At 42.7% G+C, this 22,500-nt stretch overlaps 2 protein-coding genes across 7 annotated transcripts in view; both read left to right on the top strand.

The window, feature by feature from the left end:
• The window catches only part of LOC113646932, a 28,621-nt gene extending 28,318 nt beyond the window's left edge, over positions 1–303 (top strand). For 5 of the 6 annotated variants that reach the window (XR_007138103.1, XM_047801748.1, XM_047801750.1 and 2 more), the window contains one exon: positions 112–303. The gene's annotated coding sequence lies outside the window, so the exon portion shown is untranslated. The remainder of the gene's footprint in view (positions 1–111) is intronic. The other variant, XR_007138099.1, reaches the window with a different exon arrangement.
• The window catches only part of LOC113647555 (NACHT, LRR and PYD domains-containing protein 3-like), a 291,375-nt gene that overhangs the window by 115,146 nt on the left and 153,729 nt on the right, over positions 1–22,500 (top strand). The window lies entirely within an intron of this gene.

The raw sequence follows: 22,500 nt of genomic DNA, 5'->3' as shown, positions 1-22,500 counted from the left end.
TAAAGAAGTTTTAACTACTTAACTATATATACAGCTGTGTGTCAATTTTTTTTGTAAGTGTGGCAAAAACTTTTCTTGTTATTTTTCTTCCTTTTTTTGCCCTAACTTTAGATCCCCTTTGAGGAAGCCATCGGGTGACTGTTGCAAGTCCCTTTATATGAAACAGAAACCTTGAGAGGAACCAGGATCAAAAGGGAACCCATCCTTAATTCGGGTCTGAGGACAAATTGAAGGCTACAAAAGTATTCCAGAGTTTGTTGTTTTTATAAACTTGGATATTTTCATGCTACAATCAGAGTCTCAGAGAGAATAAATCTATTTATTAAAGGTAAACTGTACAAGAAGGCAGCAAGAGACTTAAAACAATTGGAAAATAAAAAACCAATATATATGTCATAAAAATATAAAATACAGATTTAATAAATACTGAGGTTTTCATGCCGCAGTCTGTGCAGGTCACATTCTGTTATCTCCTGGGGCAGCTCCAGCTCTTCTGCCCTTCTGCCTCCACAGAAGGAGCAGCTCCAGCAGCCCTAACCCTAACCCAGCAACTTTAGTTGAGAAGGTGGAAATAAGCAGAATTTTTAGGTTTGTCTCATACATGTTTAGTAGGGGAGACCAGGGACAGTTGTAACAGGGGACGGTTATAACACCTTGAATTCATCAGAAACAACCTAGAGTGATGACACTCACTGTGCACATGCTCAGTTAGGTTCCCTCCATTTTTGCCATAAAGGGAGACACATTTAAATCTTCCTGACAGAGTTATCTACAAAAGATTGTTTTTGAGGTAAAAAATTACTTTCTTTCTGATGTACTTTTTTGGATCCTGTCATAGGATCAAATGTCTATGAATTCAAACAAGTATTATTAGAATCACCATTGTGTAAGCTAAAAATATAAATGTCTAACAAGTGTCAAACTAGCAGTCAAGACAGCTCACATGACTTGGTTGGTGATACTGGGATGGTTGTAACGCCTCGTTACTGTCACGATCAGCGCGCCGCGCGCTCCGCCATTGCACCGCCACCTGTTCCTCATTTCATCTCTTTACTTAAACCGCTCACGAACTTTACTCCAGTGCAAAGTCTCGATTTGTCTGACAATCATTCTGAGTGTTTCCATGGTTTCTGTATTTCTGATCTCGACCCTATTTCACTTACATTTACATTTACATTTACAGCATGTGACAGACGCCCTTATCCAGAGCGACGTACATAAGTGCTTAAATCTCTAACATTGAATACATTAATGCTGGTTCACTAGGTTACATACTTAAGATACCAGGAGTTTAAAACATTTGTTCAAAGTTACAATGAAAAAGTGTCAAAGGTTTTTTTTTTTTTTTAATGCAAAAGATAGGGAAAGAAGTGCTAGTTGAAGTGTTTCCTGAATAAGTAGGTCTTCAACCACCGATTGAAAATAGCCAGTGACTCAGCTGTCCGGACCTCTAGGGGAAGTTCATTCCACCACCTTGGTGCCAGAACAGAGAAGAGTCTTGTAGTATACTTGCCTCTTACCCTGAGAGATGGTGGAACCAGTCGCGCAGTGCTGGTAGATCGGAGGTTGCAGTGCGAGGAATGATGAGGGCTTTGAGGTAAGAGGGAGCTGGTCCATTTTTGGCTTTGTAGACCAGCATCAGTGTTTTTAATCAGATGCGTGCAGCTACCGGAAGCCAGTGGAGGGATCGCAGCAGTGGGGTGTTATGTGAGAACTTTGGCAGGTTGAAAACAAGCCGTGCAGCTGCATTTTGGATCATTTGCAGAGAACGGATTGCGTTCATATGTAGACCTGCCAGCAGTGCATTGCAGTAATCCAGTCTAGAAATGACAAGAGACTGAACAAGTACCTGAGCAGTCTGTGTGGGCGGAAATGGCCGAATCCTTCTAATGTTGTAGAGAAGAAACCGACATGAGAGAGTCCCATTAGCAACATGAGAGGAAAAGGACAGTTTATTGTCTATAGCAAGATCATGACCTGGGGATGAATCACCTGATGAACAGCAGTTCAGTTTTGCTAGGATTGAGCTTTAACTGATGAGCAGTCATCCATGATGAAATTTCTGCCAGACATGCTGAGATCCGATCAGAAGCTGTGATATCTGAGGGCGGGAAAGAGAAGATAAGTTGTGTATCATTAGCATAGCAGTGGTAAGAGAACCCATGTGAGGAACTAACTTCATCAAGAGTGTGAGTATACAGGGAGAAAAGAAGAGGACCAAGTACTGAGCCCTGTGGGATGCCAGTGGCGAGACTACACGGAGCAGATGTCACTCCCCTCCATGTTACCTGATACGAGCGTCCTTCCAGAAGAAGTTTGAAGAAGAAGAAGAAGAAGAAGAAGAAGAAGAAGAAGTTTTATTTATATAGCACCTTTCCATAGCTCATGGTCGCTTTTCATTTCACAAATACAGTACATTCAGACTCTTACATATACATATATATACACATCACATAAAACATATAATTGCATTATCCGAAATGCTTGTTAAATAGATATCTTTTTAACTGGGACTTAAATGCACAGATATGATGTTTCATAGTGTAGGAGGCAGCGAATTCCATAGTTGAGGAGCATTTATAATAAATGACCTTCCACCAACAGTAGACAGACGGAAAGGAGGGATGGACAACAAACCAAGTTCAGCTGATCTAAGGGACCAGACAGGGCGGTAAGGGGAGAGTAGGTCAGACAGATATTGGGGAGCAAGACCATTTAACGCTTTGAACGTTAGAAGCAATACCTTAAGGTGTATACGTGATGCTACAGGTAGCCAGTGAAGGTCATGAAGCAGTGGAGTAATGTGAGCAGAGCACCTAGTGGAGGTGAGAACTCTTGCTGCTGTTTTGAACATACTGTAATCTTGCGATAAGTTTTTTTGGAAGACCAAGAAATAAGGCATTGCAATAGTCCAGACGTGAAGTGATTAGTGCATGAATTAAGGTTTCAGTATCAGCTATGGTGAGAGAAGATCGGAGACGAGCAATATTACGAAGATGGAAAAAGGAGTTTTTAACAAGAGAAGAAATGTGAGGGCCAAAAGATAGATTAGAGTCGAATAGAGTCGTGGTCCCCAAACCGGACTCCCTCCGGCCCCCGACTGCGCCTAGAAATCCTGTCCATATAAATAATGAACAGGACCGGTGACAAAGGGCAGCCCTGTCGAAGTCCAACATGCACTGGGAACAAGTCTGACTTACTGCTGGCAATGCGAACCAAACTCCTGCTCCGGTCATATAGGGACCGGACAGCTCTTAGCAGAGGGCCCCGGACCCCATACTCCCAGAGCACCCCCCACAGGTCACCACGAGGGACACAGTCGAATGCCTTCTCCAGATCCACAAAACACATGTGGACTGGTTGGGCAAACTCCCATGAACACTCCAGCAACCTGGTGAGGGTATAGAGATGGTCCAGTGTTCCACGACCAGGACGAAATCCGCATTGTTCCTCCTGAATCCGAGGTTCGGCTATCGGCCGAATTCTCCTCTCCAGTACCCTGGCATAGACTTTTCCGGGGAGGCTGAGGAGTGTGATCCCCCTGTAGTTGGAACACACCCTCTGGTCCCCCTTCTTAAACAGAGGGACCACCACCCCAGTCTGCCAGTCCATGAACATAATGTAAGTTCCATGAACATCAAAAGACTGGTTCATTGTTTTGACTGTGGCAATAGAACCAATCAATAATATCTCAGTTTTTTTATCGTTCAACTTAAGAAATTCCGGGACATCCAATATTTAATGTCCCTGATACATGCTGTGTGTGAGTCAGACAGAGATGGAGCATTGGAGCTGGTGGTGAGGTAGATTTGAATATCATCTGCATAGCAGTGGAACTGAAGTCCATGCTTTCGTATGATGTCACCGAGTGGATATATGTAGATGATAAATAATAGTGGGCCAAGAACCGAACCTTGAGGAACACCCTGTGTGAGTGAAGCAGTAGCAGATCTAAACCCTTGTATAGTGATGTAATACTTTCTGACACTAATGTAGGAAATGAGCCAAGAAAGTGCAGAGCCAGTGATGCCAATGTCAGAAAGCCTAGAGATCATTAAATCATGGCAGACTGTGTCAAAAGCAGCGCTTAAATCAAGAAGCAGCAAGATGTTTCTCAGCCCAGCATCCATTGACAGAAGAATGTCGTTAACCACCCGGAGAAGAGCCGTTTCAGTGCTGTGTGCTGTACGAAAACCAGACTGAAAAGGTTCAAAAAGGCCATTTTCATTCAAATATGCCCGCAATTGCGAAGCAACAACCCTTTCAAGGACTTTGCTTATGAATGGTAAGTTGGATATTGGTCTGTAATTGTCCATGATTAGGTGGTCTAGGCCTGGTTTTTAAGAATCGGCGTCACCGCAGCCATTTTTTCATTTTTCATGTTCATTTTCTGGAACAACGCCGGACGACAGACTACAGTTAATCATATGTGTTATGAAGCGTGCAACATCAGGGACACACAACTTAAGCAGAACAGTAGGTGTAGGATCAAGTTGGCAGGATGTGAAATTTAACTTCGCAATTAAATCGCGTATGGCAATTGGAGTAGTTAAACTAAAGGCAGAGAGAGAGTTTGTAGGATGAGCTGAATCAGCAAACATTAAATGAAAATCTGAATCATGTACATGCAGAGTGTTTTTGGCAATGGATGCAGTGATTAACTGTAATTTGTCAGAGAAGAATTTTGAAAAGCTATTTGCAAGCCCCACAGAACCCGACATAGCAAGTTGTGGTGGATTTGTGAGTTTGCTAACCATAGCAAAGAGCGACTTGGGCCTGCACAATAACGGAGTGTACAATAAGCCCAGTTTTCCTGTATAGCCTTTCTAGGCGGCATCCCTCAGTTTTTATCATTCGCAGTTCAGGAGTGAACCAGGGTGCAGTCCGGGTAGATGGAACCAGTCTAGTTTTAACGGGAGCATGCTTCTCAAGTATTTGAGACAAAGCATTATTGTATATACAGCAGATTTCTGAAGGACAGTTAGATAGTAGGCATTTTGACAAGGTAGAAGCCCTAATTGAATCAGAGAAGGAAGATGGATTTACAGAATTGATTTTACGATAAGTCAGCATTTTCTTCAGAGGCGGTATAGATATTGGAAAACTACAACTGAAGTTTATGATTTTATGATCTGAAAAAGCAAAATCAGAACCACTAACAATAATATTATTTAAGCCAGATGTACATATGAGATCCAGTATATGGCCCCTGGAATGAGTAGCAAAAGTTTCATGCTGGGTTAGGTTGAAACAGTCCAGGACAGACGTCAATTCATTGCATTGAGCAGTATTTTCATGTATATTAAAATCACCAAGTAAAATGACAGATGAATAAGTACCACAGACAAGAAATAGTAACGCACTGATATCAGAGAAGAAATCAGACAACAAATCAGCATGACATTTTGCAGGTGGTAAATCAAGATTACAGCCAGTGACAATTTGCCAGACATTTTCAGCGCAAGATATTCAAATGCTGTAACGTCATGCAACTCTATCTTTGAAATCTTAATAGTCTCACGGCAAACTACAGCCAGTCCACCACCTCGACGATGAAGACGTGGCTGAGCGAAGTAGATGTACCCAGGGGGAGTTAAGAGATTCAGGTTGAGAGACATCTGCCAGGTCATCAAACATGTCATTAGACATCTGCCAGGTTTCAGTCAGAAGTAGCATGTCCAGGTTTGTGTCAGTGATTATGTCATGCAACACCGAAGCTTTAGTAGTCAGAGAGCGAGTGTTCAGCAGCGCATATCGCAGGTCTGATGATGAACCTCTGCAATTTCGGAGGTCATGATCAAAACGCAATGATCTTAGATTTCCAAAGTTAGTAGATCGATTTTCCAGCTTCGTTGCGCCCGACACACGGGTGTTGGTAGAGACGACCAGAATATTATTGGAGGAAGCGTGGTGATAAGTCAGAAGTTTCTTCCGCGAGCGATGTATGTAGCACGGTCGGCGTAAAACTCCAAGTTGTTCACACCATTTATAGGTGTCCGGAGCCAATCGAAACGGCCCTTTAAATGTTCTGAGATGAGCTGCAGAGAATTGTAAAGCCATCTCGGGGAAACTAATTAGATAAACGAACCAAAAAAGGCCAAAAAACAAAGCCTGCAAATTGATACGTGTCGACATGACCGGAGATGTGCAACGCAACCTACAACAACAATTTAACGGTTTAAACTACGTTAGCCAGAACCATAGCATGTTAGTAGTCCAGGAGTTGGTGTAAAATAATCCAGGGAAATAATCCAGAGAGATTGATGCAAGAAAGAAAAAAAAAACATCCCAAAAAAAAAAGCAGACGTGACAACAACAGACAAACAGGTACCAGCGTGAAGCGGCAGCACAGGAGCGCCAAGCGTTCTCACACCGGAAGTGAAGGGTAGCTGTCTGTATAGTGAGGCCTCAGCCAGGTAGGAAGCAAACCATTCCCAAGCTGATCTGCAAATCCCAAGACTCTTGAGGGTGGATAAGAGAGTCTTGTGGTTGACCGTATCAAACGCTGCTGAAAGGTCAAGGAGGATAAGGACAGATGACAGTTTGGCTGATCTAGCAGCATGTAGTTTCTCAGAGACATCCAAAAGGGCTGTCTCTGTAGAGTGAGCTGCTTTAAAGCCAGACTGGTTGGGATCTTGGAGGTTGTTCTGTGAGAGATAGACAGACAGTTGATTATAGACAATGCGTTCAAGAATTTTTGAAAGAAATGAGAGAAGTGATACCGGTCTGTAGTTACTGATGTCTGATGGATCCAGAGCAGGTTTCTTTAGGATGGGAATAACCCTTGCTCTCTTGAAAGTAGTTGGTACCTGACCAGATGCTATGGATCTATTGACGATAGTGGAAATGGAGGGCAAAAGGTCTTGCGAGATGGTCTGGAGCATAGTGGTAGGGAGTGGATCCAATGGGCAGGTGGTAGGATTGCAGGACTGGATGAGTTGTAAAATCTCTTCTGCTGCCACAGTTGAGAAATGTGACAACGAAGGTGTAGGGGAATCCATACTCTGAGATGTAAGTGCAGTTGGGGCTGAAGTGAAGGTACGGTAGATACTCTACGGAATCTTCTCCTGTTAGAAAGAAGCAAAGTCTTCTGCAGTCAGGGAGGACGAAGAAGGTGGAGCCGGGGGGTTGAGCAGAGAAGAGATGATGTTGCAGAATTTCCGAGGGTCATGTGAGGAAGCTTCAAGCTTTTCCATGTAGAAGGAAGTCTTGGCAGAAGTCATGTCTGAGGAGAACTTGACAAGAAGTGTTCTGTAAAAATCAAGATCTGCATCAAGTTGTGATTTCTTCCACTTTTTCTCTGATGATCTTAGCTCTCTTCCATTGTTGCGCAGCACATCTGAAAGCCAAGGAGATTTCCTCTCTTTCTCCTTGCTTGCTGCCTGTCTCGACCTTCTGCCTGTCCCTCGTTTCCGATCTCTGCTTATCCTCTGACACCTGTGTTTGCTGGCTTCGACTTGATCTGTCTGACGTTGTGTATTTGCTGTAATAAACGCTGCAAATGGATCCTCATCCTTACGCCTCCTCATTACAGTTACAACAGTCCCAATATCACCAACCAAGTTTAATTTATATTTTAAAAACTAATCAAGCTAAAAAAAAAAACTGCATAGTTTCTTTTTAATGTGCAAATAAAAAGTAAAATGTGCAATGTGCATTACAAATTAAATGTCAAATGTCATCAAATCACTTTTTAAGGTAATTATCTTTTTTTATAAAGAGGAAGACAGACAGGGGGAGTCCCATTTCCTGTGCTGGAAAGGGCTTCAGATGAAACCAGACAGGGAAAGTCAGTCAGAGCAGTGGCCAAATCATATGGCATTTGCCATGTGACCCTGCACCGATTCCACCAGAAGAAGAACCAGGGATCAAAGACACTTTCCGGAGTTGGATAATAGAACCCAAAAAGGGTTTTCACACTACAGCAGGAGCTCCTCTTAAGAGACTAGCTGATGCAGGCAGCTGATTTGTATTATGGATTGAGAACAAAGGAGGTAGGCTGGATATGTATTAAGCTAGAGTAGGTTTTGCTATGTAGGCATACATTTGTTGTGTATTAAACTAATTAACAATTTATATAATTTAGGTCTGGAAGTTTGCCTATGATTTGGCAAAGACCTAGAGTTGCAGGTACCTTGAAACCTGGGCAGAGAACGGGATGGCTGGAGCCGACTGGTTCACAACATTTTTGAAGAGGCACCCCACTCTCTCCATAAGAAGCCCTCAGGCTACAAGCCTCTCACGGGCTACGAGTTTCAATGAGACAAACGTCAAGTTCCAGGACTTGTTTTCTGTCCTGGACAAACACAGATTTGCTGCACAGGATATCTGGAACATGGATGAAACTGGTGTGGTATAAACAAGATGGCGGCGCGGCAGTAGCACGCAGCGGTCTCTCCGTATTCAATACGGTGCTATTTATGTTTTTTAAGTTTTTATTTACTTAAGTTATTTTATTTTATTTTTAGCCCGACCATTGCTTCTACAAGGATGCCAGAGACAGCGGTGTTCATGTACACAACCACCAAAACCTAACAAAGTACAGAAATCGTGTAACAACCAACCTGCACGATGATGTACTGGTTAGGTTTCGTGACCTCGGCTTGCTGCGGGGACCAGGCCTCCAGTCCCCGGTGTCACCTGATACCAGAGACCAGGAGAGGGGACGCCGAAAGCGGTGTGCAGGAAGCGGAAGCACGGAACGGTGTCCGTGCTAGGCTAAAAACAAACCCTAGCGCGGCCGGCTCTCCCGTCCATTCTACTAGCCAATGTTTGCTCCCTGGACAATTAACTGGACTACATCTGACTCGAACGTGCTACACATCGCCGGAGATTTCAACCATGCAAATCTTAAGTCGGTGCTCCCTAAATTTCATCAGCATGTGGACTTTGCTACGAGAGGTGAAAACACGCTGGATCTTGTTTACACAAACATTCCCGGTGCGTACCGTGCGGAGCCCCGCCCCCACCTTGGCTACTAAGACCACATCACTGTTAAGCTAATTCCAGCATACAGAACACCCATCAGACGATCAAAACCGGTTCTTAAGCAGGTGAAAACCTGGCCAGCAGGAGGCCACCTCTGCTCTTCAGGACTGCTTTGAGTGCACTGACTGGAATATCTTCAGGGAGGCTGCAACCAACGGGGACTCCGTCAACTTGGAGGAGTACACGTCAGCAGTGACCAGTTACATCGGCAAGTGCATTGATGACGTGACCGTCTCCAAGACCATCACTACATGCTCCAACCAGAAGCCGTGGATGACTGCTAATGTGCATGCTCTGCTGAGGACTAGGGACCTAGCCTTCAGAACAGGGGACAGGGCGGTCCTAAGAACAGCAAGGGCCAAACTGTCCAGAGCCATCAGAGAGGCAAAGCGCCCACACGCCCAGACAATCCACAGCCACTTCCAGGACAGCAGAGGCACCCGGCGCATGTGGCAGGGCATACAGACAACCACAAACTACAAGACAGCTTCACCTGCTTGTGATGGCTCGGTTCGAGGTACAGAACAACGTAACGCCAAGGAAGACCATCCCTCGTCCCGACGACCAGGTACTCTGTCTATCCATGGCCGACGTGAGGAGATCTCTATGCAGAGTTAACCCACGGAAGGCTGCTTGACCAGACAACATTTCTGGCAGGGTGCTCAGAGAATGTACAGAACAGCTAGCGGATGTCTTTACGGACATTTTCAACATTTCCCTGTCCATCATTCCTGTCCCAAAGAAGTCTTCAGTGTCCTGCCTCAATGACTATCATCCCGTTGCACTCACACCCATAGTTATGAAGTGCTTCGAGAAGCTCGTCATGAGGCACATCAAGACCCAGCTACCACCCTCACTGGACCCCCTACAGTTCGCGTATCATCCAAACCGCTCCACAGACGGTGCCATTGCCACAGCCCTCCACTTACACACACAGTATACACACACAGTATTCACACACAGTATACACACACAGTATACACACACAGTATACACACACAGTATTCACACACAATATTCACATACAGTATTCACACACAGTATACACACACACAGTATACACAAAGTATACACACACAGTATTCACACACAGTATACACACACAGTATACACACAATATTCACACACAGTATACACACACAGTAATCACTCACAGTATACACACACAGTATACACACACAGTATACACACACTGTATTCACACACAGTATACACACACAGTATACACACACAGTATTCACACACAGTATACATAAAGTATACACACACAGTATACACAAACAGTATACACACACAGTATACACACACAGTATACACAAACAGTATACACACACAGTATACACACACAGTATTCACACACAGTATACACACACAGTATTCACACACAGTATTCACACAGTATACACACACAGTATTCACACACAGTATACACACACAGTATACACACACAGTATACACACAATATTCACACACAGTATACACACACAGTATACACACATAGTATTCACACAGTATACACACACAGGATACACACACAGTATACACACATAGTATTCACACAGTATACACACACAGTATACACACACAGTATACACACATAGTATTCACACAGTATACACACACAGTATAGACACACAGTATTCACACACAGTATACACACACAGTATTCACACACAGTATACACACACAGTATACACACAATACTCACACACAGTATACACACACAGTATTCACTCACAGTACACACAAACAGTATACACACAGTATACACACACAGTGGTCACACACAGTATACACACACAGTATTCACACACACAGTATATACACATAGTATACACACACAGTATACACACACACAGTATTCACACACAGTATACACACACAGTTTACACACAGTATACACACAGTATACACACACAGTATTCACACACAGTATACACACACAGTATACACACACAGTATCCACACACACAGTATTCACACAGTATCCACACACACAGTATATACACACACAGTATTCACACAGTATACACACACAGTATATACACACAGTATTCACACACAGTATACACATAGTATATACACACAGTATACACACAGTATACACACACAGTATACACACACAGTATTCACACACAGTATACACACACAGTATTCACACACAGTATACACACACACAGTATTCACACAGTATCCACACACACAGTATTCACACAGTATCCACACACACAGTATATACACACACAGTATTCACACAGTATACACACACAGTATATACACACAGTATTCACACACAGTATACACATAGTATATACACACAGTATACACACACAGTATATACACACAGTATACACACACAGTATTCACACACAGTATACACACACAGTATACACACACACAGTATTCACACAGTATACACACACAGTATATACACACAGTATACACACACAGTATACACACACAGTATTCACACACAGTATACACATAGTACACACACAGTATTCACACACAGTATACACATAGTATACACACACAGTATACGCACACAGTATACACACACAGTATTCACACACAGTACACACACACAGTATTCACACACAGTATACACACACAGTATACACACACACAGTATACACACACACACACCGGTCGGTCGGCGCTGTTTCTGTTACTGTTTATTGTCTTTTGTGTATTGCATTCTTTGTACTTTTTGTATTGTCTTGTAACCTTTCGTCCTGCACTGTCTTTTGTCCTGCACTGTCTTGTTTGTCTTGTCCTGCACTGTCTTGTCTGTCTTCTCCTGCACTGTCTTGTTTGTCTTGTCCTGCACTGTCTTGTCTGTCTTGTCCTGCACTGTTTGCACCAGGTTGCACAGTTGCACTTTATGTGGCTAAGACTACTTACATGTCCTCAGCCCTGTGTGTGTTTTATGTAACACCCTGATCCTGGAGAAACGTTGTCTCATGTCACTGTGTACTGCAACAGCTATATATGGTGTAATGACAATAAAAGCTTCTTGACTTGACTTGACTTGTAAAGATAAACGGTACCGCTAAAATAAAAATACATAGGGATGTGACCAAAATTCCACTCTGGGCCTCAAAATCCTCTCCTGATGTAAATGTAACTCCCTACGAAGTAATACAGCCTCTTCATCAACAGGATCGTCCATAACAGGACATTTCATTCCCTTTGCTGCTCTCTGTGTAACTGAAATGTGTCCAATGAATGAGGTGTTTAAACATCGCTTCCTCTTTAAAAAAGGGGAGGAGACCGAGAGAAACTCTGGGTTTACTGAAGAAAACCTGCTTCTGACCAGGTTAGGTTCACAGAGTAAGTTACTATGGTAACTGTTACCTCGGTAACTGTTACCACGGTAACTGTTACTATGGTAACTGACTCTGTGTATAAGTTACCTCTTTCAGAAAGGGGCTTAACTGAACCTACTTTCTCAGGTTTAACACACCTCCCTATCTGAAACAGAAAACCCAGTTTCCCTCATTTCAGGGTTAACATACACAGAGTTTTCACTTAACCTCCTTCCTGAAACAGACCCCAGGAGCTTCCTGTTTCAGCCTTTGTTTGTAAACAGGCATGAGGAAGATGGCGGCATGGTCCAAGGTGTCAGTGTATTTTAGATCAACTGTCTGTACTAACTTTTACAGTTAATCATCTGTATTAACTTTGAACTGAGGCAAGTCAGAACATTAAAGAAGGCCTTCAGAATAATGTTCCAGCCACTAGCTCGTTACAAAGAGCTTTCCTTATAGGTGTTGTTAAGAGATTGACAATGTCATTGCTGTCAGCTCTTTCAGATCCTGTAGGAAAATAAACAATCTACATAAAAGTCAGTGACATTTTCACATCACATTCTCAAACCAGCTTCTGCACTGTAAAATGTCCAAATTTGCCGACTGCATACAGTTTGGTCATCACTGACACAGAGAAAGTATAAACCCATGAAAATAATCTCATCTTTCAATATCACTGCTTTAATATAAAGCCCAAGAGCCTCATTAGCATGGTTCATATCCTCTTGGCTAATATCACTCTCTCACTCATTCATCTTCTACCGCTTATCCGAACTTCTCGGGTCACGGGGAGCCTGTGCCTATCTCAGGCGTCATCGGGCATCGAGGCAGGATACACCCTGGACGGAGTGCCAACCCATCACAGGGCACACACACACTCTCATTCACTCACACACACACACACACACACACACACACACACACACACACTCTCATTCACTCACACACACACACACACACACTACGGACAATTTCCCAGAGATGCCAATCAACCTACCATGCATGTCTTTGTACCGGGGGAAGAAACCGGAGTACCCATAGGAAACCCACGAGGCATGGGGAGAACATGCAAACTCCACACACACAAGGTGGAGGTGGGGATTGAACCCCCAACCCTGGAGGTGTGAGGCGAACGTGCTAACCACTAAGCCACCGTGTCCCCATTTAGCTAATATCAGAAACTATCAAATTGCTCACACCATCCAAACTAACGTTTGCTATCAAGAGGACTGCAATGATTATATATATATATACACACACACAATACACACACACACACACACTTTTTGCATAAACACAGACTTTTATTGTGGACACAATAAATTGCTGGACAGCTCTAAATTTCTCATGTGATTAAAATGCTTCTTAAAATGTGATTGTTTGTCTCTGTGTTGAAATAAAAGAGTTTCCACTGCAAATGTGTGCATGTTATTTACTGAAATCACATATAGTTTAATAATTATATAGAGAGATATACTGATAATATTGCTGAAATAAGGAATTAGTTGGAAACATATAAAGCTTATTTAACAAACACAATTTCCCTATAAAACATATAAAATCTCTATAAAATACATATAAACAAATGGCATTAAATGTTTTTTTATCACATGATTCAACTTCATATAATTTTAATTTGTATATGAATGTCATATATGTCCTATATTTCTGCTAATACCATGCATAGTGTCATCGTGTAGATGTCATATAGGGCTGTTTACAGTATTTATAAAGATATACGGTTGCTGTAAATGAACCATACACTTTGTTTTCCATATGGGAGTTGGAATTTCTGCACTGATGAACGAGAGCAGGAATGAACCGCACTGCCATATAAAATGCTCAGCAAGAGAATAATAAGGTTCGGGCTTCTTCTTCTTTTGGCTTTTCCCTTCAAGGATCACCGCAGCGAATCATCTCTCTCCACCTGTCCCTATATTCTGCATCTTCAACACTTACACCCACTAGCTTCATATCCTCATTAATTACATCCATATACCTCCTCTTTGGCCTTCCTCTTTGTCTCCTGCCTGGCAGCTCCATGTCCAACATTCTCCTACCAATACTCACTCTCCCTCCTCTGAACATGTACAAACCATCTTAATCTGTCCTCCCTAACTTTGTCCCCCAAACGTCCAACATGAGTTGTCCCTCTGATGTTCCTATTCCTGTCCAATCTTGTCACTCCCAAAAAGAAACTCAACATCTTCAGCTCGGCTACCTCTAGCTCTGACTCCTGTCTCGTCTTCAGTGACACTGTCTCTAAACCATACAGCATGGCCGGTCTCACCACTGTCCTGTACACCTTCCCCTTGATTCTTGCTGATATTTTTCTATTACACAGAACTCCTGAAACCTTTCGCCACCCACTCCAACCTGACTGCACTCGCTTCTTTACTTCTTTCCCACTATCTCCATTACTCTTGATGGTTGACCCCATGTACTTAAACTCCTGTACCTTCTTCACCTCCTCACCCTGTAACCTTACTCTTCCACTTCCCTCCCTTTCATTCACACACATGTACTCATTCTTACTACGACTGACCTTCACTCCTCTTCTCTCCAGCACAAACCTCCACCTCTCCAGAGATGAAGATGTTGAGTTTCTTTTTGGGAGTGACAAGATTGGACAGGAATAGGAACATCAGAGGGACAACTCATGTTCTGCTCATGTTCCTGCTCTCACTACAGATCACAATGTCATCTGCAAACATCATCGTCCATGGAGACTCCTGTCTGACGTCCTCTGACAACTGGTCCATCATTATAGCAAACAGGAAGGGGCTCAGAGCCGATCCCTGATGCAGTCCCACCTCCACTTTGTGCTCCTCTGTCTGACCTACAACACACCTCACCACCGTCCTGCTCCTCTCATACATGTCCTGCACCACTCTGACATACTTCTCTGCTACTCCTGACTTCCTCATACAGTACCACAGCTCTTCTCTTGGCACCCTGTCATACACTTTCTCCAAGTCTACAAACACACAGTACAACTCCATCTGACCATCGCTATACTTCTCCATCAACATTCTCATAGCAAATATATTTTATATCATATATTTATAAATATATATCTCATATCTGTTGTGCTCTTTCTGGGCATGAAGCCAAACTGCTGCTCACAAATGTCCACCATCTTCCTTAACCTAGCTTCCACTACTCTTTCCCACAGCTTCATTGTATGGCTCATCAACTTTATCCCCCTATAGTTGCTGCAACTCTGTACGTCACCCTTATTCTTAAAGATCAGCACTAACACACTTCTCCATTCCTCAGGCATCCTCTCACTCTCTAAAACCCTGTTGAACAGACTAGTTAAAAATCCCACTGCTGCCTCTCCTAGACACTTCCAGACCTCTACCGGGATGTCGTCAGGACCAACTGCCTTTCCACTTTTCATCCTCTTCAAAGACTTCCTGACTTCATCCTTTGTAATCTTATCTACTTCCTGTTCCACAGAGTTCACCCCTTCTACTCTTTTTCCCCTCTCATTTTCCTCATTCATCAGCTCCTCAAAGTATTCCTTCCATCTCCTCTGTACACGCTCCTCACTTGTGAGCATCCTTCCATCTCTATCCTCAATCATTCTAACTTGCTGCACATTCTTCCCATCTCGATCCCTCTGCCTAGCTAACCTGTACAATTCCTTCTCTCCTTCTCTAGTGTCTAACCTAGTGTAGAACTTGTCATATCCCTTCTGCTTGGCCTTAGACACCTCCCTCTTCACTCTGCACTGTAACTCCTTGTATTCAATTCAATTCAATTCAAGTTTATTTGTATAGCGCTTTTTACAATGGGCTTTGTCTCAAAGCAGCTTTACAGAACATAAACATAGAGCAGAAGGGAAGGTAAACATAAGGAGAAATATAGAGAATTAATATAGTAAAAATTCAAGATATATATATATATATATAGTTCAGTTCAGTGTGTATGTATGTATATGTATGTATGTATGTATGTATGTATGTATTTATCCCCAACGTGCAAGTCTGAGGTGACTCAGGCAGCAGTGGCAAGGAAAAAACTCCCTTAAATTGGTAAGGAAGAAACCTTGAGAGGGGGGGCACGGTGGCTTAGTGGTAGCACGTTCGCCTCACACCTCCAGGGTCGGGGTTCGATTCCCGCCTCCGCCTTGTGTGTGCGGAGTTTGCATGTTCTCCCCGTGCCTCGGGGGTTTCCTCCGGGTACTCCGGTTTCCTCCCCCTGTCCAAAGACATGCATGGTAGGTTGATTGTCATCTCTGAAAAATTGTCCGTAGTGTGTGAATGCGTGAGTGAATGAGAGTGTGTGTGTGTGTGTGTGTGTGTGTGTGTGTGTGTGTGTGTGTGTGTGTGTGTGTGTGTGTGTGTGTGAGTGAATGAGAGTGTGTGTGTGCCCTGCGATGGGTTGGCACTCCGTCCAGGGTGTATCCTGCCTTGATGCCTGATGACGCCTGAGATAGGCACAGGCTCCCCGTGACCCGAGGTAGTTCAGATAAAGCGGTAGAAAATGAGTGAGAGAGAGAGTGAGAGAAACCTTGAGAGGAACCGGACTCAAAATTCCTGTCTATTCTCTTCAGTCCTGTCCATATCCCACTTCTTCTTGGCTCCTTCCTCTGGATACTATCCTGAACTTCCTCATTTCACCACCAAGTCTCATTATCTTCCTTCCTCCTTCCAGATGACACACCCAGCACCTTTCTCCCTGTCTCCCTGATCACTTCTGCTGTAGTTTCCCAGTCATCTGGCAGCACTACCTGACCACCCAGAGCCTGCCTCAACTTCTGCCTAAATTCTTCACAACATTCCTCCTTTTTCAGCTTACAACACTTAGTTTTCTTCTCTATCTTTGACCTCTTCCTCTTACAGACCATCAGAGTCATCCTACACACCACCATCCTATGCTGTCTGGCTACACTCTCTCCCACTACCACTTTACAGTCACTAATCTCTTTCAGATTGCCTCTTCTACATAGGATGTAGTCTACCTGTGTTCTCCAACCCCCACTCTTGTAATTCACTCGATGTTCCTCCCTCTTATGAAAATAAGTGTTAACCATAGTAATGTCCATCCTCTTAGCAAAGTCCACTACCCTCTGACCTTCAAGGTAAATTCCTTAACTCCAAACTTGCCCATCACCTCCTCACCACCTGTGTTCCCCTCACCAACAGGTCTATTAAAATCCGCTCCTATCACCACTCTCTCACCCAAGGGAATACTTTCCATCATCTCATCTAATTCACTCCAGAATCTCTCTTTCTCCTCTAACTCACAACCTACCTGTGGGGCATAACCACTAACAACATTCAACATCACTCTTTCAATCTCTAACTTCAGACTCATCACTCTGTCTGACTCTCTCTTCAACTCCAGAACATTCCTCACAAACTCGTCCTTCAGGACCACACCTACCCCATTTCTCTTACTATCCACACCATAATAAACAGCTTGAATCCTGCTCCTATACTACGAGCCTTGCTACCCTTCCACCTGGTCTCCTGTACACACAGTATATCCACTTTCCTTCTCTCCATCATATCAGCCAGCTCTCTACCTTTCCCTGTCATAGTACCAACATTCAGAGTTCCTATTCTCAGTCCTACACTCTTACCTTTCCTCTTCTCTCTCTGTGCACTCTCCTCCCTCCTCTACTTTTTCGACCAACAGTAGCCCAATTTCCACCGGCGCCCTGTAGGTCAACGGCATCGATGGCGGTCGTTGTTAACTCGGGCCTCGACCGATCCGGGATGAAATTCACACTGATGATTTGCATAGTTAGATTTGGCAATGTTTTACACAATGTTTCCTGATGCAACCCTCTCTATTTATCCGTGCTTGGGACCGGCACAGAAGTCACAGGACTGTGACCCCCATGGCTAGATTAGAATAATAATAGGGTTCAGTAATGAAGTGTAAGTGTCTTAATACACACATGCGCCACAGAATGGTATCAAATCCAAGCCCTGGTACAATGACAACCAAGTGAAGTCAGAATCTGTCACAATCAACATATTTTATTGTGAGTACATTAATCTTTCCTTCATTTTTTGATCACATCCCAGAGCAGAGTCGTGTAAACATGATGGTGAATGTAATCTGAAATCCCAACACACATCACACTCAGTCTTGTGGACAAGTAGAGCCAGTCTCTGTTCCTGTTAATGTATTTCACTGGAGACGATTAGAGACAGTGAAGCTCATTGCTTTATGAAGCTCTCTGAACACAGTTTAATTGCTCCCACATCGATCTTGTGTGGCTTGAACATCAAATTGGCCGACTGTTTTATAGCAAGTTCAAAAAGTTTAAAATCCGGATGATTTTATGTCACTGTCTGTCTGCTACAGCGATATTCAAATATTCACTGGATCATAGCCAATAGTGTAATGTAACTGTGAGTCAGATGTAATAAGGAATTTTATTGAATGAAAAAGCAGGATTACTTTTTTATGCACAAACAGACTTTTTGAAGTTTTATAGAATTCATAATATTAGTATGATAATAAACATACAGTACACACACACATCATCTGTATGGACTGCACAGACCTACACCACATACACACACTTCTAATATACATCTATCAACTTGTTTACATGCTGCTTACATTCATCAGACTGTTTACATGCTGTTTTGTACACTTTTTTTTACTTATTTGCTCTTTGCACACACAGTCCAATCTTATACACTATCTCAGGGACCTGCTGCTAAGAAACTGTTCATTCGAGTATCAGATGCGATATTGTCTGAACTTACATTATTTACATACAGTATGGACACCGGTCGGTCGGCACTGTTTCTGTTTACTGTCTTTTGTGTTTTGTCTTTTTTGTATTTTGTGTATTTTCTTATAACCTTTTGTCCTGCACTGTCTTGTCTGTCTTGTCCTGCACTGTTTGCACCAGGTTGCACAGTTGCACTTTATGTGGCTAAGACTACTTACATGTCTGTGTGTTATGGAACACCCTGATCCTGGAGAAACGTTGTCTCATGTCACTGTGTACTGTAACAGTTATATATTGTTGTAATGACAATAAAAGCTTCTTGACTTGAAATTGTTGGCTTCATTCATACACTGGGGAAAAACCTGGAAGAAAACATTATTTCTCCTCAAAGTTTGTGTGTACAGCATGAAAATACAATACAAACATGAACAATGGTAACTCATAATACTGTAACTGTAATTAGCTCACAGGTGTAAAGTGAGTGAAAATGGAAAAAAAGGCTTCTGTGTTTTCTTGTGACCGCAGTCCAAGTTCCTCTGCCACTGCTCTCATGTCTGGTCCTGCAGTGTCCACTAGTCTCCTCAGTGTAGTGAACCTTTTTGTTTGTAGTTTGTGTGAGGCGCGGAGAAATGTCCTTAGTGTCCATTTGTCCTCCTCCCATTAAAGGCTTTTCTAGGAGCCAATACAGTGAGACAGGGCCTTGGGATCTGCACTCTTATATAAAAACAGAATTGTTAGAAATATTTAAGTCATTAGGCCCAATAAATATAAGCTACAATCATAAACAAACTCATCGATTTTTCAGTGTTTATAAATAAAGCATTGCGATTCTACTTCTAATGTCTACCAAGCTCTGTACTCCTTTTTCTTTACGGAGAAGTAGGATGCTTTGAGGAACACTGTAATTTGTCTCACACAAAGGGTTCTAGTGGGTTCACCTAAGCCTAGTGGTTAAGGTGTTGGGCTACCAATCGTAAGGTTGTGAGTTCGATTCCTATGTCCACCAGGCTGCCACTGCTGGGCCCCTGAGCAAGGCCCTTAACCCTCAATTGCTCAGGTGTATAAAATTGAGATAAAAATGTAAGTTGCTCTGGATAAGGGCGTCTGCTAAACGCTGTAAGTGTACTGTGTTGAGGTTACCTGATTATTAGCCTCTTCCTGAGTGGCATGCTTGGTTTGTGCCAATCGGTTTTTCAGTCTGCTTTCTATTTTTCTTAAATTCATTTTGAATATTGAATTCGTTTCATAATTTTTCTGCATAAGAAGATACATAATGTATAACATTAAAACCATGTAAAATTAAGCCATTTAGAAAGTTCATAGTCTGTGTCAAAACAATTCAATTTATAAACTGTACAACATATCTGATAATGAGCAACCTTGTCTGATTCCCCATTTTACTTTAAAAGTGACATGTGTAAGTGTATGACTAAATTTACCGACTGTAAATAAAACCTTACAAATGTAAATAGCACCATTATGAATCCGGCGTGGCCGCTGGGTGTTACTGCCATGCCACCATCTAAGTAGTGCCTTACTTACGTCCACAGCCGAGAAGAAGGGCTGAGTGACTTCCACAGCCGAGCAGAAGGGCCAAGCACAGTCCCTGACATACTGCGGCCAGACCCACAGTCCCTGGAGCAAAATACAGTTCTGCAAAACCCCCAGCAGACAGGAAGTGAGTCAGCGTCCTCCACGGGAAACCAGAAAGTGAAGCGACTTCCCCTAACAGACACGTGCGGGGTGATGTCACAGGGCACAGAGAAAGAAAAAAATAAAAACAATACCAGGCTGTGACATCATACGCTGGCAGGAAGTGAGTCGGCGTGCCCCATGGGAAACCAGAAGTGGAGCAGCGTCCCTCACTGGAACAGATGCGGAGCAATGTCGCAGGACACAGAAAAAAACAAAACCGGGCTGGTGACATCGTCCGCCGATAAGAAGTGAGGCGACGTCCTCTGCAGGAAACCGGAAGCGAAGCGGCGTCCCCCACCGGAACAAATGCAGACCGATGTCACACAAACATACACGTGAACACAGGACGTAAACAAACACACATGGCCAAAATCCAGGCTGGATCCTCACATTCTATCTTGAATTGTGTCAGATTTATTAGCATTTATTCTTGGACTTGTCTTGGTCTTGGCATTGCTTTCACTAAAGATGATGTGTGTCTTTACCCAGAACTCTCCAAAATAGTGTTAATGTTAATACTTTCTTACAGATTTTTCCCTAATGCATGAATGAAGGGGGTCACTTCGGATTCAATATGGTGCTTTACATTTTTTATGTTTTTCTTTACGGTTTTTATCTACAACCAGTACATGGACACCAGAGATGGTGGTGTCCATGTATACAACCACCAGGAACTAATAAAGTACAGAAATCCGGCTCTCCCATCCATTCTACTAGCCAATGTTTGCTCCCTGGACAATAAAAGTGGACTACATCTGACTCTAACGTATTACACGATGAGAGATTAGAAACTGCCGTGTCTTTATTTTCATGGAGACGTGGCTCGGCGACAGAGTTTCTGGACGCCTTGATTCAGCTCAATGGACTCACCTAATATACAGCCGACAGAAACACATATATATTATCTTTATATCACCTGTTTTCAGAATGTTAGCTATATATATTAAGACATGGTACATTGTTTTAATAATTTGATATTGTCTATAATAGTTTGATATTGATAAGACTATAAAATTTATCAGATGCTGTTTCCTATTTATTAACTGTGACACAGCAAAACTACCCACTGTACTGAATACTGAACTTCTGAATGTAAATGAATCCTGCCTTATAATAGCATGTATTGTTCCCATCAAGAGTTTAAACCATTCTTTCTTTAAAGATGATGTTCTTTAACGGTTTAAAGTTTAATGGTTTAAAGAACACATTATGTTAAGATGACACGGTATAAATGAATGATATATTAGTGTGGCCTTGAGCCAATAAGAGGAAGTGTGTTGGAGGTGTAAACTTTCAGAACTGAAGCTCACTGAATGTGTAAGATGCTGCAGCCAGTAACACTGCTGTAAATGTGTTAAACCTCCACATCACACTCTGGGGCACTAACATAGAGATATTTATAGTCAACTGGCTAAAGTCAAGTTTTCTGTAGAAACAGTTCATTCACATGGACACTTGTACAGCAGATGTTCCACATAAACAGTTTAAAAACATGTGCATTTGTTGATGTGGTGAAGTTTCCTGTATGAGATGTCTGCTTAAATGATTCCGCCATCTTTCAGGGTACAAAGACGACCTGCATAAAGACTCTTCTCTGTTTTCTCACTAAGGGGTTAGAATGAACTTCCTCTAGATGTTCCTCTAGAACTTCCACAATATTCACACCATCTCTTCCTGAAGTTCTTAAACTAGCATTTAACTTAAAACCTTGCTATATTACCTGCTAACAAAGATTTAATACTAATATTATTCTTAATCCTCAATCTGTATCTCACATTGATAATGTGACACGCTCATGAC

This window comes from Tachysurus fulvidraco, chromosome 16 (genome assembly GCF_022655615.1).
Source record: "Tachysurus fulvidraco isolate hzauxx_2018 chromosome 16, HZAU_PFXX_2.0, whole genome shotgun sequence".
Lineage (NCBI taxonomy): Eukaryota > Metazoa > Chordata > Actinopteri > Siluriformes > Bagridae > Tachysurus > Tachysurus fulvidraco.
The sequence above is the reverse complement of the archived record's forward strand: the minus strand, read 5'-3'. Positions and strand labels throughout refer to the sequence as shown.